Source organism: Poeciliopsis prolifica, unplaced genomic scaffold (genome assembly GCF_027474105.1).
Source record: "Poeciliopsis prolifica strain line A6 unplaced genomic scaffold, Auburn_PproV2 SCAFFOLD148, whole genome shotgun sequence".
NCBI classification, from domain to species: Eukaryota; Metazoa; Chordata; class Actinopteri; order Cyprinodontiformes; family Poeciliidae; genus Poeciliopsis; species Poeciliopsis prolifica.
Genome location: NW_026562523.1, coordinates 71,850 through 85,295, shown reverse-complemented (window position 1 = coordinate 85,295; position 13,446 = coordinate 71,850). Strand labels below are relative to the sequence as shown.

General features: G+C 52.7%; 1 pseudogene; it reads right to left on the bottom strand.

Annotated features, from left to right (window-relative positions):
* LOC129355848 (retinol dehydrogenase 12-like) overlaps positions 1-12,819 on the bottom strand; it is a 30,134-nt pseudogene extending 17,315 nt beyond the window's left edge.
* Between the last annotated feature and the right edge of the window lie 627 nt (positions 12,820-13,446).

The window sequence follows — 13,446 nt, the reverse complement described above, 5'->3', positions numbered from 1 at the left end:
CCAGACTGGGACCAATATGAGACCGGACCAGACTGGGACCGATATGAGTCCGGACCAGACTGGGACCGATATGAGTCCGGACCAGACTGGGACCGATATGAGACCGGACCAGACTGGGACCAATATGAGACCGGACCAGACTGGGACCAATATGAGACCGGACCAGACTGGGACCAATATGAGACCGGACCAGACTGGGACCGATATGAGACCGGACCAGACTGGGACTAATATGAGACCGGGACCGAAATGAGACCGGACCAGACTGGGACCGATATGAGTCCGGACCAGACTGGGACCAATATGAGACCGGACCAGACTGGGACCAATATGAGACCGGACCAGACTGGGACCAATATGAGACCGGACCAGACTGGGACCAATATGAGACCGGACCAGACTGGGACCGATATGAGACCGGACCAGACTGGGACTAATATGAGACCGGACCAGACTGGGACCAATATGAGACCGACCAGACTGGGACCAATATGAGACCGGACCAGACTGGGACCAATATGAGACCGGACCAGACTGGGACCGATATGAGACCGGACCAGACTGGGACCGATATGAGACCGGACCAGACTGGGACTAATATGAGACCGGGACCGAAATGAGACCGGACCAGACTGGGACCGATATGAGTCCGGACCAGACTGGGACCAATATGAGACCGGACCAGACTGGACCAATATGAGACCGGACCAGACTGGGACCAATATGAGACCGGACCAGACTGGGACCAATATGAGACCGGACCAGACTGGGACCGATATGAGACCGGACCAGACTGGGACTAATATGAGACCGGGACCGAAATGAGTCCGGACCAGACTGGGACCAATATGAGACTGGAGCAGACTGAGACCAATATGAGACCGGACCAGACTGGGACCAATATGAGACCGGACCAGACTGGGACCGATATGAGTCCGGACCAGACTGGACCGATATGAGTCCGGACCAGACTGGGACCGATATGAGACCGGACCAGACTGGGACCAATATGAGACCGGACCAGACTGGGACCAATATGAGACCGGACCAGACTGGGACCAATATGAGACTGGACCAGACCGGGACTAATATGAGTCCGGACCAGACTGGGACCTATATGAGACTGGACCAGATTGGGACCAATATGAGACTGGACCAGACTGGGACTAATATGAGTCCGGACCAGACTGGGACCAATATGAGACTGGACCAGATTGGGACCAATATGAGACTGGACCAGACTGGGACCAATATGAGACCGGACCAGACTGGGACTAATATGAGACTGGACCAGATTGGGACCAATATGAGACTGGACCAGACTGGGACTAATATGAGTCCGGACCAGACTGGGACCAATATGAGACTGGACCAGATTGGGACCAATATGAGACTGGACCAGACTGGGACCAATATGAGACTGGACCAGACTGGGACCAATATGAGACCGGACCAGACTGGGACCAATATGAGACTGGACCAGACTGGGACCAATATGAGACCGGACCAGACTGGGACCAATATGAGACTGGACCAGACTGGGACTAATATGAGTCCGGACCAGACTGGGACCAATATGAGACTGGACCAGATTGGGACCAATATGAGACTGGACCAGACTGGGACCAATATGAGACCGGACCAGACTGGGACTAATATGAGACTGGACCAGATTGGGACCAATATGAGACTGGACCAGACTGGGACTAATATGAGTCCGGACCAGACTGGGACCAATATGAGACTGGACCAGATTGGGACCAATATGAGACTGGACCAGACTGGGACCAATATGAGACTGGACCAGACTGGGACCAATATGAGACCGGACCAGACTGGGACCAATATGAGACTGGACCAGACCGGGACTAATATGAGTCCGGACCAGACTGGGTCCAATATGAGACTGGACCAGATTGGGACCAATATGAGACTGGACCAGACTGGGACCAATATGAGACTGGACCAGACTGGGACCAATATGAGACTGGACCAGACTGGGACTAATATGAGACTGGACCAGACTGGGACCAATATGAGACTGGACCAGACTGGGACCAATATGAGACTGGACCAGACTGGGACCAATATGAGACAGGACCAGACTGGGACCGATATGAGACCGGACCAGACTGGGACTAATATGAGACCGGGACCGAAATGAGACCAGACCAGACTGGGACCGATATGAGTCCGGACCAGACTGGGACCAATATGAGACCGGACCAGACTGGGACCAATATGAGACCGGACCAGACTGGGACCAATATGAGACCGGACCAGACTGGGACCAATATGAGACCGGACAGACTGGACCGATATGAGACCGGACCAGACTGGGACTAATATGAGACGGGACCGAAATGAGTCCGGACCAGACTGGGACCAATATGAGACTGGAGCAGACTGAGACCAATATGAGACCGGACCAGACTGGGACCAATATGAGACCGGACCAGACTGGGGACCGATATGAGTCCGGACCAGACTGGGACCGATATGAGTCCGGACCAGACTGGGACCGATATGAGACCGGACCAGACTGGGACCAATATGAGACCGGACCAGACTGGGACCAATATGAGACCGGACCAGACTGGGACCAATATGAGACTGGACCAGACGGGACTAATATGAGTCCGGACCAGACTGGGACCTATATGAGACTGGACCAGATTGGGACCAATATGAGACTGGACCAGACTGGGACTAATATGAGTCCGGACCAGACTGGGACCAATATGAGACTGGACCAGATTGGGACCAATATGAGACTGGACCAGACTGGGACCAATATGAGACCGGACCAGACTGGGACTAATATGAGACTGGACCAGATTGGGACCAATATGAGACTGGACCAGACTGGGACTAATATGAGTCCGGACCAGACTGGGACCAATATGAGACTGGACCAGATTGGGACCAATATGAGACTGGACCAGACTGGGACCAATATGAGACTGGACCAGACTGGGACCAATATGAGACCGGACCAGACTGGGACCAATATGAGACTGGACCAGACCGGGACTAATATGAGTCCGGACCAGACTGGGTCCAATATGAGACTGGACCAGATTGGGACCAATATGAGACTGGACCAGACTGGGACCAATATGAGACTGGACCAGACTGGGACCAATATGAGACTGGACCAGACTGGGACTAATATGAGACTGGACCAGACTGGGACCAATATGAGACTGGACCAGACTGGGACCAATATGAGACTGGACCAGACTGGGACTAATATGAGACTGGACCAGACTGGGACCAATATGAGATTGGACCAGACTGGGACCAATATGAGACAGGACCAGACTGGGACTAATATGAGACTGGATCAGACTGGGACTAATATGAGACTGGACCAGACTGGGACCAATATGAGACCGGACCAGACTGGGACCGATATGAGACCGGACCAGACTGGGACTAATATGAGACCGGGACCGAAATGAGACCGGACCAGACTGGGACCGATATGAGTCCGGACCAGACTGGGACCAATATGAGACTGGAGCAGACTGAGACCAATATGAGACCGGACCAGACTGGGACCAATATGAGACCGGACCAGACTGGGACTAATATGAGACCGGGACCGAAATGAGTCCGGACCAGACTGGGACCAATATGAGACTGGAGCAGACTGAGACCAATATGAGACCGGACCAGACTGGGACCAATATGAGACCGGACCAGACTGGGACCGATATGAGTCCGGACCAGACTGGGACCGATATGAGTCCGGACCAGACTGGGACCGATATGAGACCGGACCAGACTGGGACCAATATGAGACCGGACCAGACTGGGACCAATATGAGACCGGACCAGACTGGGACCAATATGAGACCGGACCAGACTGGGACCGATATGAGACCGGACCAGACTGGGACTAATATGAGACCGGGACCGAAATGAGTCCGGACCAGACTGGGACAATATGAGACTGGAGCAGACTGAGACCAATATGAGACCGGACCAGACTGGGACCAATATGAGACCGGACCAGACTGGGACCGATATGAGTCCGGACCAGACTGGGACCGATATGAGTCCGGACCAGACTGGGACCGATATGAGACCGGACCAGACTGGGACCAATATGAGACCGGACCAGACTGGGACCAATATGAGACCGGACCAGACTGGGACCAATATGAGACTGGACCAGACCGGGACTAATATGAGTCCGGACCAGACTGGGACCTATATGAGACTGGACCAGATTGGGACCAATATGAGACTGGACCAGACTGGGACTAATATGAGTCCGGACCAGACTGGGACCAATATGAGACTGGACCAGATTGGGACCAATATGAGACTGGACCAGACTGGGACTAATATGAGTCCGGACCAGACTGGGACCAATATGAGACTGGACCAGATTGGGACCAATATGAGACTGGACCAGACTGGGACCAATATGAGACTGGACCAGACTGGGACCAATATGAGACCGGACCAGACTGGGACCAATATGAGACTGGACCAGACCGGGACTAATATGAGTCCGGACCAGACTGGGACCAATATGAGACTGGACCAGATTGGGACCAATATGAGACTGGACCAGACTGGGACCAATATGAGACTGGACCAGACTGGGACCAATATGAGACTGGACCAGACTGGGACTAATATGAGACTGGACCAGACTGGGACTAATATGAGACTGGACCAGATTGGGACCAATATGAGACTGGAGCAGACTGAGACTAATATGAGACCGGACCAGACTGGGACCAATATGAGACTGGACCAGACGGGACTAATATGAGACCGGAGCAGACTGGGACCGATATGAGACCGGACCAGACTGGGACCGATATGAGTCCGGACCAGACTGGGACCAATATGAGACTGGAGCAGACTGAGACCAATATGAGACCGGACCAGACTGGGACCAATATGAGACCGGACCAGACTGGGACCGATATGAGTCCGGACCAGACTGGGACCGATATGAGACCGGACCAGACTGGGACCAATATGAGACCGGACCAGACTGGGACCAATATGAGACTGGACCAGACCGGGACTAATATGAGTCCGGACCAGACTGGGACCAATATGAGACTGGACCAGATTGGGACCAATATGAGACTGGACCAGACTGGGACTAATATGAGTCCGGACCAGACTGGGACCAATATGAGACTGGACCAGATTGGGACCAATATGAGACTGGACCAGACTGGGACCAATATGAGACCGGACCAGACTGGGACTAATATGAGACTGGACCAGATTGGGACCAATATGAGACTGGACCAGACTGGGACTAATATGAGTCCGGACCAGACTGGGACCAATATGAGACTGGACCAGATTGGGACCAATATGAGACTGGACCAGACTGGGACCAATATGAGACTGGACCAGACGGGACCAATATGAGACCGGACCAGACTGGGACCAATATGAGACTGGACCAGACCGGGACTAATATGAGTCCGGACCAGACTGGGTCCAATATGAGACTGGACCAGATTGGGACCAATATGAGACTGGACCAGACTGGGACCAATATGAGACTGGACCAGACTGGGACCAATATGAGACTGGACCAGACTGGGACTAATATGAGACTGGACCAGACTGGGACCAATATGAGACTGGACCAGACTGGGACCAATATGAGACTGGACCAGACTGGGACTAATATGAGACTGGACCAGACTGGGACCAATATGAGACTGGACCAGACTGGGACCAATATGAGACAGGACCAGACTGGGACTAATATGAGACTGGATCAGACTGGGACTAATATGAGACTGGACCAGACTGGGACCAATATGAGACCGGACCAGACTGGGACCGATATGAGACTGGACCAGACTGGGACCAATATGAGAACGGACCAGACTGGGACCGATATGAGACCGGACCAGACTTTGACCGATATGAGACCGGACCAGACTTTGACCGATATGAGACCGGACCAGACTGGGACCGATATGAGACCGGACCAGACTTTGACCGATATGAGACCGGACCAGACTGGGACCAATATGAGACCGGACCAGACTGGGACCGATATGAGACCGGACCAGACTTTGACCGATATGAGACCGGACCAGACTGGGACCAATATGAGACCGGACCAGACTGGGACTAATATGAGACTAGACCAGACTGAGACCAATATGAGACCGGACCAGACTGGGACTAATATGAGACTGGACCAGACTGGGACCAATATGAGACCGGACCAGACTGGGACCGATATGAGACCGGACCAGACTGGGACCGATATGAGACCGGACCAGACTGGGACCAATATGAGACCGGACCAGACTGGGACCAATATGAGACTGGACCAGACTGGGACCAATATCAGACTGGACCAGACTGGGACCAATATGAGACCGGACCAGACTGGGACCGATATGAGACTGGACCAGACTGGGACCGATATGAGACTGGACCAGACTGGGACCAATATGAGAACGGACCAGACTGGGACCGATATGAGACCGGACCAGACTTTGACCGATATGAGACTGGACCAGACTGGGACCAATATGAGACCGTATCAGACTGGGACCGATATGAGACCGGACCAGACTGGGACCGATATGAGACCGGACCAGACTGGACCAATATGAGTCCGGACCAGACTGGGACCAATATGAGACTGGAGCAGACTGAGACTAATATGAGACCGGACCAGACTGGGACCAATATGAGACCGGACCAGACTGGGACCGATATGAGACCGGACCAGACTGGGACTAATATGAGACCGGGACCGAAATGAGACCGATATGAGACCGGACCAGACTTTGACCGATATGAGACTGGACCAGACTGGGACCAATATGAGACCGGATCAGACTGGGACCGATATGAGACCGGACCAGACTGGGACCGATATGAGACCGGACCAGACTGGGACCAATATGAGTCCGGACCAGACTGGGACCAATATGAGACTGGAGCAGACTGAGACTAATATGAGACTGGACCAGACTGGGACTAATATGAGACTGGACCAGACTGGGACCAATATGAGACTGGACCAGACTGGGACCAATATGAGACTGGACCAGACTGGGACTAATATGAGACTGGACCAGACTGGGACCAATATGAGACTGGACCAGACTGGGACCAATATGAGACAGGACCAGACTGGGACTAATATGAGACTGGATCAGACTGGGACTAATATGAGACTGGACCAGACTGGGACCAATATGAGACCGGACCAGACTGGGACCGATATGAGACTGGACCAGACTGGGACCAATATGAGAACGGACCAGACTGGGACCGATATGAGACCGGACCAGACTTTGACCGATATGAGACCGGACCAGACTTTGACCGATATGAGACCGGACCAGACTGGGACCGATATGAGACCGGACCAGACTTTGACCGATATGAGACCGGACCAGACTGGGACCAATATGAGACCGGACCAGACTGGGACCGATATGAGACCGGACCAGACTTTGACCGATATGAGACCGGACCAGACTGGGACCAATATGAGACCGGACCAGACTGGGACTAATATGAGACTAGACCAGACTGAGACCAATATGAGACCGGACCAGACTGGGACTAATATGAGACTGGACCAGACTGGGACCAATATGAGACTGGACCAGACTGGGACTAATATGAGACTGGACCAGACTGGGACCGATATGAGACCGGACCAGACTGGGACCAATATGAGACCGGACCAGACTGGGACCAATATGAGACCGGACCAGACTGGGACTAATATGAGACTGGACCAGACTGAGACCAATATGAGACTGGACCAGACTGGGACCAATATGAGACCGGACCAGACTGGGACCAATATGAGACCGGACCAGACTGGGACCAATATGAGACCGGACCAGACTGGGACTAATATGAGACTGGACCAGACTGAGACCAATATGAGACCGGACCAGACTGGGACCAATATGAGACTGGACCAGACTGGGACCAATATGAGACTGGACCAGACTGGGACCAATATGAGACTGGACCAGACTGGGACCAATATGAGACCGGACCAGACTGGGACCGATATGAGACCGGACCAGACTGGGACCGATATGAGACCGGACCAGACTGGGACCAATATGAGACCGGACCAGACTGGGACCAATATGAGACTGGACCAGACTGGGACCAATATCAGACTGGACCAGACTGGGACCAATATGAGACCGGACCAGACTGGGACCGATATGAGACTGGACCAGACTGGGACCGATATGAGACTGGACCAGACTGGGACCAATATGAGAACGGACCAGACTGGGACCGATATGAGACCGGACCAGACTTTGACCTATATGAGACTGGACCAGACTGGGACCAATATGAGACCGGATCAGACTGGGACCGATATGAGACCGGACCAGACTGGGACCGATATGAGACCGGACCAGACTGGGACCAATATGAGTCCGGACCAGACTGGGACCAATATGAGACTGGAGCAGACTGAGACTAATATGAGACCGGACCAGACTGGGACCAATATGAGACCGGACCAGACTGGGACCGATATGAGACCGGACCAGACTGGGACTAATATGAGACCGGGACCGAAATGAGACCGGACCAGACTGGGACCGATATGAGTCCGGACCAGACTGGGACCAATATGAGACTGGAGCAGACTGAGACCAATATGAGACCGGACCAGACTGGGACCAATATGAGACCGGACCAGACTGGGACCGATATGAGTCCGGACCAGACTGGGACCGATATGAGTCCGGACCAGACTGGGACCGATATGAGACCGGACCAGACTGGGACCAATATGAGACCGGACCAGACTGGGACCAATATGAGACCGGACCAGACTGGGACCAATATGAGACCGGACCAGACTGGGACCGATATGAGACCGGACCAGACTGGGACCAATATGAGACCGGACCAGACTGGGACCAATATGAGACCGGACCAGACTGGGACCAATATGAGACCGGACCAGACTGGGACCGATATGAGACCGGACCAGACTGGGACTAATATGAGACCGGGACCGAAATGAGACCGGACCAGACTGGGACCGATATGAGTCCGGACCAGACTGGGACCAATATGAGACCGGACCAGACTGGGACCAATATGAGACCGGACCAGACTGGGACCAATATGAGACCGGACCAGACTGGGACCAATATGAGACCGGACCAGACTGGGACCAATATGAGACCGGACCAGACTGGGACCGATATGAGACCGGACCAGACTGGGACTAATATGAGACCGGGACCGAAATGAGACCGGACCAGACTGGGACCGATATGAGTCCGGACCAGACTGGGACCAATATGAGACCGGACCAGACTGGGACCAATATGAGACCGGACCAGACTGGGACCAATATGAGACCGGACCAGACTGGGACCAATATGAGACCGGACCAGACTGGGACCGATATGAGACCGGACCAGACTGGGACTAATATGAGACCGGGACCGAAATGAGTCCGGACCAGACTGGGACCAATATGAGACTGGAGCAGACTGAGACCAATATGAGACCGGACCAGACTGGGACCAATATGAGACCGGACCAGACTGGGACCGATATGAGTCCGGACCAGACTGGGACCGATATGAGTCCGGACCAGACTGGGACCGATATGAGACCGGACCAGACTGGGACCAATATGAGACCGGACCAGACTGGGACCAATATGAGACCGGACCAGACTGGGACCAATATGAGACTGGACCAGACCGGGACTAATATGAGTCCGGACCAGACTGGGACCTATATGAGACTGGACCAGATTGGGACCAATATGAGACTGGACCAGACTGGGACTAATATGAGTCCGGACCAGACTGGGACCAATATGAGACTGGACCAGATTGGGACCAATATGAGACTGGACCAGACTGGGACCAATATGAGACCGGACCAGACTGGGACTAATATGAGACTGGACCAGATTGGGACCAATATGAGACTGGACCAGACTGGGACTAATATGAGTCCGGACCAGACTGGGACCAATATGAGACTGGACCAGATTGGGACCAATATGAGACTGGACCAGACTGGGACCAATATGAGACTGGACCAGACTGGGACCAATATGAGACCGGACCAGACTGGGACCAATATGAGACTGGACCAGACCGGGACTAATATGAGTCCGGACCAGACTGGGACCAATATGAGACTGGACCAGATTGGGACCAATATGAGACTGGACCAGACTGGGACCAATATGAGACTGGACCAGACTGGGACCAATATGAGACTGGACCAGACTGGGACTAATATGAGACTGGACCAGACTGGGACTAATATGAGACTGGACCAGATTGGGACCAATATGAGACTGGAGCAGACTGAGACTAATATGAGACCGGACCAGACTGGGACCAATATGAGACTGGACCAGACTGGGACTAATATGAGACCGGACCAGACTGGGACCGATATGAGACCGGACCAGACTGGGACCGATATGAGTCCGGACCAGACTGGGACCAATATGAGTCCGGACCAGACTGGGACCAATATGAGACTGGACCAGATTGGGACCAATATGAGACTGGACCAGACTGGGACCAATATGAGACTGGACCAGACTGGGACCAATATGAGACTGGACCAGACTGGGACTAATATGAGACTGGACCAGACTGGGACTAATATGAGACTGGACCAGATTGGGACCAATATGAGACTGGAGCAGACTGAGACTAATATGAGACCGGACCAGACTGGGACCAATATGAGACTGGACCAGACTGGGACTAATATGAGACCGGACCAGACTGGGACCGATATGAGACCGGACCAGACTGGGACCGATATGAGTCCGGACCAGACTGGGACCAATATGAGACTGGAGCAGACTGAGACCAATATGAGTCCGGACCAGACTGGGACCAATATGAGACCGGACCAGACTGGGACCGATATGAGTCCGGACCAGACTGGGACCGATATGAGACCGGACCAGACTGGGACCAATATGAGACCGGACCAGACTGGGACCAATATGAGACTGGACCAGACCGGGACTAATATGAGTCCGGACCAGACTGGGACCAATATGAGACTGGACCAGATTGGGACCAATATGAGACTGGACCAGACTGGGACTAATATGAGTCCGGACCAGACTGGGACCAATATGAGACTGGACCAGATTGGGACCAATATGAGACTGGACCAGACTGGGACCAATATGAGACCGGACCAGACTGGGACTAATATGAGACTGGACCAGATTGGGACCAATATGAGACTGGACCAGACTGGGACTAATATGAGTCCGGACCAGACTGGGACCAATATGAGACTGGACCAGATTGGGACCAATATGAGACTGGACCAGACTGGGACCAATATGAGACTGGACCAGACTGGGACCAATATGAGACCGGACCAGACTGGGACCAATATGAGACTGGACCAGACCGGGACTAATATGAGTCCGGACCAGACTGGGTCCAATATGAGACTGGACCAGATTGGGACCAATATGAGACTGGACCAGACTGGGACCAATATGAGACTGGACCAGACTGGGACCAATATGAGACTGGACCAGACTGGGACCAATATGAGACTGGACCAGACTGGGACCAATATGAGACTGGACCAGACTGGGACTAATATGAGACTGGACCAGACTGGGACCAATATGAGACTGGACCAGACTGGGACCAATATGAGACCGGACCAGACTGGGACCAATATTAGACTGGACCAGACTGGGACCAATATGAGTCTGGACCAGACCGGGACCAATATGAGACTGGACCAGACTGGGACTAATATGAGACTGGACCAGACTGGGACCAATATGAGTCTGGACCAGACTGGGACCAATATGAGTCTGGACCAGACCGGGACCAATAGGAGACTGGACCAGATTGGGACCAATATGAGACTGGACCAGACTGGGACCAATATGAGACTGGACCAGACTGGGACCAATATGAGACTGGACCAGACTGGGACTAATATGAGACTGGACCAGACTGGGACCAATATGAGACTGGACCAGACTGGGACCAATATGAGTCTGGACCAGAGGGACCAATATGAGACTGGACCAGATTGGGACCAATATGAGACTGGACCAGACCGGGACCAATATGAGACCGGACCAGACTGGGACCAATATGAGTCTGGACCAGACTGGGACCAATATGAGACTGGACCAGACTGGGACTAATATGAGACTGGACCAGACTGGGACCAATATGAGACTGGACCAGACTGGGACCAATATGAGTCTGGACCAGACCGGGACCAATATGAGACTGGACCAGATTGGGACCAATATGAGACTGGACCAGACCGGGACCAATATGAGACGGACCGGCTCGACGGGATGGTGGAAAACACTTTAAGGGAGAAATTAGCTCAACAAGCCTGCAGGTGGTGGCAGCATCATGCTGACTGGACAACCAGCCTGATATTATGGGATGGTTTAGATATAAACTCATGCCACACTTTTCAGATTCTACTGTAACTGGTGGCTATGTGTTTATTACAATGATTACAGTAAGATGTGAAAACATGAGTCATCAAACTTTGAGGGAGAAAATCCTCCGAAGGTTTTTATCTAAACGAGATCAAAAATAATTCCTATTTATAATTAATGTATCGTTTACAAACATTCTGGTTCTTTCTAGTCTCTTGGTTCCGGTCCGGTAAAATGTTCTTACAGATCAGAGTGACTCCCACAGCGGCTCCACACGTCAGCAGGACGCCGCCGCCTCCGGGCCCCGGGTCCGACCCGCCGTCGCTGGGCCACGGCAGAACCAGGAACTCCTCTGGAGCAGCAGCTTCCATCCCTGCAGGTTGGCGCAGACTGAGCAGAGCAGAGCAGAACCGGCTCAGAGGAGGACGGATTAACAGATTAGAGCAGATTATGGATCAGAGCTCCTCTGGGATCAGTTACCATCTGAAGAACAGGAAGGATTAGAACAGCAGGAAACCACACAAACAGAACCGGACCGGTACCACAACAAACTAGAACCGGATCTGCTGGACATTTACGGAGCTGTCTCCTGGACAGACATGCTGGTGACCTTTGACCTCTGACCCTCCAGAAGATGAATGTCTCGGCATCTGATGGTTAACGATGAAAATTGACATTTGTTCCTGCGTTTCTGACTTTTGTTTTTTTGTGATTTTATGATGTAAAGCTCTTTGAAATGCCTTTTTGCTAAAATGTGCTACACTAATGAAGTTGATTGATTGATTGATGAGAGAACCACCACTGCCAACTCAGCTAGATAGCTTTAGCTTGTGACTTTTCTCAAGACAGCAGTTAAAGATAAATCTCTAAATACTGACTTGGCACGTTCAGGTTCCTGGCGTCCGGTGGCGTCCGGTGGCGCCAGTTAATATGAATTCAATCTTTATTCATGCTGGACTCCTCCAGCAGCATTAATCAGCTCTCTGTTAGCTTGGGGT